The sequence below is a fragment of the Microtus pennsylvanicus genome, chromosome 1, assembly GCF_037038515.1.
Source record: "Microtus pennsylvanicus isolate mMicPen1 chromosome 1, mMicPen1.hap1, whole genome shotgun sequence".
Taxonomy (NCBI): domain Eukaryota; kingdom Metazoa; phylum Chordata; class Mammalia; order Rodentia; family Cricetidae; genus Microtus; species Microtus pennsylvanicus.
This window is the reverse complement of record NC_134579.1, coordinates 148,807,886-148,815,069: the sequence shown is the minus strand read 5'-3', so window position 1 is coordinate 148,815,069 and position 7,184 is coordinate 148,807,886. Positions and strand designations below refer to the sequence as shown.

At 37.4% G+C, this 7,184-nt stretch overlaps 1 pseudogene; it reads left to right on the top strand.

Moving 5' to 3' along the window:
• Positions 1-5,504: 5,504 nt before the first annotated feature.
• On the top strand, positions 5,505-6,390 carry LOC142837445 (vomeronasal type-1 receptor 2-like; annotated as a pseudogene).
• Positions 6,391-7,184: the final 794 nt, after the last annotated feature.

Below are 7,184 nucleotides of genomic sequence, written 5' to 3'. Positions count from 1 at the left end.
ATGTTTGCACTATGAGAATGGAGTGCCCACAGAGGACAGAAGGGGATTGTAAATGCCAGGGAACTGGAGTTATAGGCAATTGTGAGTCACTATGTTTGTGTTGGGAACCAAACCAGGTCTTCTGAAACAGCAAAGAGATATTCTTTATCACTGAGGAATCTCTCTAGCCCTCATTAACCCTCATTAATAAAAACTTTCTACAGCCAAAAACATACAACAAGTATCATCAAAGTGAACAAAACATCATTTGGGAAACAAATTTAATATAAGGCGGGAATATATTTGAGAAAAACTATCTTGACTTTGTGAGCACAGACTGAGATGACTGTGTCTGCAGCACAGGATACATAATCCTTTAAGTATGTACTCTGACACAAACAACTTTTGAATTTATAGGCTTAGCAATCCTTTATGTTTCTAAGGTCAAGTCTTGAAAGTAGAAATAAAAAATGTGCAATGACTCAAAAACTCTTATCACAGTTGACTACTTATACACTTAATTACTAAAAATTATACCTTGCATTTTTTACAATGTTCAGGATGCAAAAGAAAGAGAGTACAGTCTAAGCAGTAGAACTTTAAGCTGAAATCCATTGAAAGGGAAAGATCTATGATTGAGTATGGACATGGTATCCTTATCATGGCTCAGTAGAGAATACACTGAAAATGAGGGAATCCTCAGTATCTTAACTACCTAAATTGGAGAGTCTTTAAAACAAGGAAGGAAGGTGTCTCTCAACATGCCTGGATCATAAGGCAGCTATATAATAGGTCTGATGTGACCAGTGTGAAAACTTTGGGAGCACAGAAATTGAGGAGTGTAACTTAACCCCTCTCTTTGAGGCAAAGTATGAAAAATTTGTGCTGACTTGTGCTAATGAGATTCTAGTGACCTGGTGTCATTGTTGACTGATATTGCAGTAAACTTAAGAAACTGGAAGAAAACAGAAGATGATCCCACATGATTGAAGAAACTGGAAACATGTGAGGCAGCTTCTATTGTCCAGTACAATGAGTGGAATAGAACTCTGCTAACTGTTAAGGGAGGAATGAAAGCAGTGGGACCTCAGCACTGGTATTAGACTTTAGGTCTGTGTTCATGCATGATAAGACATGATAAGGGGAAAAGGCTATAGAATTTAAGTAATAGAGATTGATATACATACAATAAAAAGATATTTTAAAAAATTATATTTGCCATTATAAATTTAACTCACTGCATATAGTGCTTTGCAGTGGATGCAACTATGCTGCACCTTGTGTGCAGAATCTTATGGCTGTGAAGACAAGCACCCATTTCCCTGTTGGTCACAGGGGCTCCAAAGATCTAAGCATAGGAGCAGTCTCACACTGTGATTGATTTGGTCATTGTTTCTTTTCATTGACATCACTTCTTACCTCACTCCACTGAAAGCAGATGGATAAGCAAATGCTCAGTTGTCAAGCACATAGTATGAATATTTCTTGGTCATTGTCATTCAAGAAGTTTCAGTGGCCACAGCAGCTCTTAGGATGAGGCATCTTGTCAAAAATTGTAAGTAATTATTTCCATTCTCACAAATGAAGTAGGTTAGATCCACTGGCATCAGCTTCCTGGGAATATGCTTAGTCTCTCAGTAAGCACAACTCTAGGTAGATAGAATTTTAAAATTTGTCAAGGGATGATGGGTTTTCATTTGTCCCATGTTGGACACTGTGTATCCTAATCAACATCATATAAATATATCTATGATAATCTTATAAAAGTTCCCAAGTAGCCTGATGTTGTGTATTTCTTTAATCCAGGCACCCAGCAGCCAGAGTCAAGAAGGTATCTGTGAATTCAAAGTCAAAGTCATCTTGGTCTACATAGGCAGTTCCAGTAATATATTGAGAGACCACGTCTCAAAACAAAACAAGAGAAAACAAAGAAAACAAAGAAACAGTTAAAATACAAAAAAATCATCTACAGATATTCAGTGGACATCTTTTCCTATTTGATAGTGTGTATACTAAAGGATGTCATATTTTTTATGTGTATGATTATCAGATGGCGCAGCAAAAATATAATGAACATGCTTGTAACACTGTTCTGATAACCTTTAAGTGAACTCAAATGCCAGTACCAGTTAGCGTCAGAGTTCAAAAATATTGGATGGTTTGTGAAGGGATCATGGACTCAAGAGTATGATTCCATATATTTTGTGAATAAACACCAGCTTCATTCATAAAAAAAACTTAAACTCAGAGTTCTCTCTCTCTCCCTTTCTTCCTCCCTCCCTCTCCTTCTTCTTTTCCCTCCCACCCACTCCCTCCTTTCTTTCTCTTCTGTGATGTACTTTTTATATTATAGAAACAAAAATCATAACCCTCCATCTTAGAGAGTTTCTACAGAAAAAGCACAATTAGAATTGCAATAGATACAGCAAAACCCCACCTCTAAGGTTTTCAAAAGTTCCCATTAACTAATAAAGCAAAATCAGAACTGTTTTGGAGGAAGAAGACATATTGGTAACATTTAAGAGTTTAAAGAACCTTTTAATTTTGTTGTGCTGTGCATTTGGAAGTTTTCTTGTATATAGAACTTTTGGCAATGTACTATTTTCTCCCTCGGTGCTGATATGTGGAATTCTGGGTTTATTTTTTGGGGGGGATGATCTAAAAATTGATTATACCTTGGAAAACACTTGAGCATAACTCTTTAGAATGGCAGATAGAAGAAAAACAACTAATTTAATTGCATATTGTATTATTCAGTCATATTGTCTATAGTAAGACCATTTTCAGGGCAGATCTTGTTTACTCCTCTTTATGGAATCCTTTGTGAGAGAAATCTGGTTTTGGGGAGTGAAAAAGTGGCACTGTGCTGATTTGTGTAATGATGGAAATTCAGACCCTCTGGGTTTATTGTTAGTGATGGTGTGCTAGATGGTCTATCAATTATAGAATACTGTATTCTCTTTCTTTTGACTTTGAGTGTTTTGACTTAGCTAGTTTTGCTTGTATTTAGGACCATGTTTTGTGGTGATATTTTATTTGTGTTTTAATAAATAAAACTTGCCTAAAGATCAGATGAGTGAAACTAAGCCACTAGAGACCAGGCAGTGGTGGTACACAGCATTAACCCTGGGATTTAGGCAGATTGATCTCTCTGAGTTCTGGGCTACACAAAGTTAATGCATAAACAAATCCAGGTGGTTGTAACCTACACCTTTAATCCCAGTAATATGGAGTCTTAGCTTTAATCCAAGGGCTAGAGGGAATATAACTGGGAGGAGTGAGGGGCTTAGTCTGCTTGGTTTGCTCAGTCTGCTTAGTCTGCGGTCACCCAACCTTGGAAGAGGTAAAACTTTTCTAGTGGGTTGGCTGCTTTGCTTTTCTGGTTATTGGGTTGAACCCCAATATCTGACTCTGTGTTTTTATTATTTACAGTACAGGGTTTTTTTTATACAATAATTATTTTTCTCACTCCTTAACTTTCTCGTAGCCTTTCTTCAGTCATGAATTTAAATAAAAGCTTTAGCTTTCTTTTTGCTTTCTTTTTCTTTATTTCTGGGTGTGTTTCCTCATCCCTGTGTGTCACGTGTGCTGGCACAGAGACAGCTTCTTCCATCACTCATGCTTCCATCCCTCCATTTTCTCCATACTAACTGCTGCTTCCAGAGGACTCTGGAACCCTTTCCTCTCCCTGTAACAGTTCTCCCATTTTGCAAAAGACAGACTTTATCCTCATTTGTTTTCCCCCAAAGGCCTCATATCAACCTGAATTTCAGGCTTCTCCCAGTTTCCTGTGAAGTTTCTCTTTTTATTCAAGGTCTTTGCAGAACTTTTTTCACTGAGTGTGAATTTTTAGATCATCTTCTTCCAGATGCTTAGTTACCTGCAGGTGATGCTGGTCCACATGGCTCTAATAAATGTTTGATACCAATGAAGCTCAGCCTCTTATTCCTGGAGGCTATGAGACATGGTGTGTTCCTCTAGTACAGCAAAAATCTCCTCACACTTCTTTCACACTGTATAATCGTCAGTGATCAAATTGGTCATGGTTACTTCAAGATTTCTGTTACATGGTGGCCTCCATGCATGCCTAGCCTGCTGACCAGCAACAGTCATACATTTGCCCTCTAGCTGAGATGACATGGGATCTCTCAAACCAAAACTGGTATGTAGAATTATATTTTGTTCTTATCAGTAAATTGATCAAGGGCTACCACTGGGTATATATGGATATTGCAGGTAAATGTTTTCATGATTGTTATTGGATGATGTAAAAGCTAAGCTCATTTGTAGGGTTTGTTTTTGAATGGGATTACTGGAGCCTTTTGGAATTTCTCCCTTCCAGGTGAGTCTGTCTGTTGGTGTCATTATTCCAATTTTTTTTTTTTTGCATCTGTGTTGAGACTTCATGGATATAGATTTTCCAACATTTTTAGGAGATGCAATCTCAGAACAGATATATCACTAGGGCTCTTAAAATCTGTCCCCTCTGCCACAATGTTCCTGAGCCTTAAGTGCAAGAATTGCATTGTGGATATACAACTCTAAGTTTGTACAACACAATCGGTTGTTTTCTGCTTTTTGATCACTCATGGTTCTTCTGTTCTGTACCTTTTAATTACCTGTGGTTTTTGGAATGATCCACTTCTTTTCCATTGAGAATTTTTTTCTTTTAGTGATTAGAAGTGTTGAGATAACATGGGTGAAGCTTTTTCAATATTTTTAGGATATATACTCTCACAACATATATATATATATATATATATATATATATAACCATTTTTCTCTCTCTCTTTATTTCTCCCCCCTACATAACCATTTACTTTCAAATTCTTCCCAATACCCACTAAATAAACTCTATAAGCTCCCCAAAAGAAAAACTTACAATGATCCAGTTTGTATATGGGTAACACAAGCTGGAGTTGGTATTTTTCTTATTAGTATTTTCGGGGGAGGTCACAAGGAAGTGAAGGCAGATATAGAAAGACAGGAAAGTTCATATAATCAGAATTATTATGCAAAACCTCCAAGAAATCAATGAAATATTGTTTGGGATATAAGTATTGCTTTACTTTAGTTTTGTGCTATTCTTGAAGCTGATTTCTTTTACAATATGACTAACAAGCATATATATATATATCCTGAATGACTTATATAGAAGTTTATTTATAGTGTCTATCACATTTCATTTTCAAATAGCCCAACATCCCATCATCCAGAGTTTTGCATTTTCTAGGAAACACGATCACTATCCTTCCACCAATCTTTATATTCTGAAGTACTGAGAAATTACAAAGCAACAAGCATGGAAAATAACTACTCCTGTTAAAATTCTGGGGATATGGTATCTTTGTTTGTTCTAGGCTGGCCTTGAACTTCTGATTTTAAAGGGCCCTCAGTTTCAGACTCTCCATAACTCCATGGTTTAATGGCAAGTTTCTTCATTCCTGACTATCATTACTTGGCATAATTCATTAGATCTGAGAAATAGTGCAGCCATATTCTTGAGGATATTTTATTGAATCAGAATGACCATCTGGAATATGGTAATCAGAATCATTTTCTTATCACAAACTACTACTGGACTTCTGGGAAATCACTCTCTTTTGTTCTACTATATAGTACTTTACCTCAGAGAATTCACATTACAGCACACAGATTTGATTCTCTTGCCAATGTCTTGATCATTCTCTCTGTAGGAGTGCCCCACACAATGGAAGTTTGGGGATTGAAGCAGTTCTTGAATGATTTTGGATGTGAGCTCCTATTATACATTCAAGAATTTTCTCGAAGCGTGTCCATCAGCACCACCTGCCTCTTGAGTGTCTTCCAGGCCATAAACATCAACCCCAGGAAATCATATTTGAACCACCAAAATGTCAAGGCTACAAAGTATATTCATTGCTCCTTTTCTTTTCTCTGGGTCTTCTACATGTTGATACGTTTTATTTTCCTTATGTACACATTTATGAAAATGAACAGAAAGAACATAACAAGAAATTGGGATTTCGGATATTGCTCTATTGTAGGGTGGGATGAAATCATTGAGGTACTCTATGCAACATTGGTGATGTTCCCTGAGTTCTTTTTTGCTGGACTCATCATGTGCTCTATCGCCTCCATGATTCCCATTCTGTACAGACACAAGCAAAGGGTTCAACACATCTGCAGCTCTCCTGGGTTCAGTAAAATATCTCCTGGGTCCAGGGCCATGCACAACATCCTGTTTTTTGTTTCTGCCTTCCTGGCATTTTATACTCTTTCCACCATCTTTTGAGGCTGTATTGCTCTTTTGTATAACCATAACTGGTGGTTGGTGTACATCTCTCGACTCACTTCTCTTTGTTTCCCTGTTTAGGACCCTTTTATCTTATGAGACATTATTCAATTTTGTCCATATTCAGTTTGGTATGATTATGAAAATATTTTTCTCCTAATTTTATTATAACTATGTAAAATATAAGTTTTATTTTGATCCAAACCTTACTCAATTTTCACTATAGGAAATCAATAAAGAAAGTGAAGGATTTATCACCTTGTCTTCCTAAGACTTTCCATAATGCAAATGGGATTTTTTTCCAGCTGACTGGATTAGGAATCTACAAGAGCTGATCATACTCTGTTGGCCCACTTGAGCGTTCAGCTTTCCAATAGCAGTTTTTCCATTGCCCATATGACATGCAACAAAGCCTTGTTTCCAATAAAGCTGCCTTTCTTATTGACTCCTGTCAGGGACCCTTGGCTTCTTGTTTACTGCTGCAAAGACACTTTATGGATCAAGCACTCTAACTACAAGGCAAACTGGAACCATGGCTGGCCATAAACTTATGATTCAGTTGGCCCTTGTCCCATTACAGCTGCTCTAGCATACTCCAGGACCAGAAATCTTCAGTGATGATTTCTCAGGTATTTCAATTTCCACTGTTCCAGAAAAAAAATACTGTATGGCTGTTATAAACCTTATAGCCACAGTCCTCAAAATAGTCTGTGAAGATGGACACCTCCTCTCACTAAACAGGACAAAATAATGTGACTCCCCTCTTTCACCATGTTCCAAAACCCTGACTGCTCTTCGGACTGGAGAGGGAAGGGAAGAGGAGTGGGGGAGGGGGAGAGGGGTGGGAGGAGGAGGAGGGAAATGGGAGGCTGGGAGGAGGCAGAAATTTTTTTCAATAAAAAAATAAATAAAAGAGGTTTCTGACCTGCCG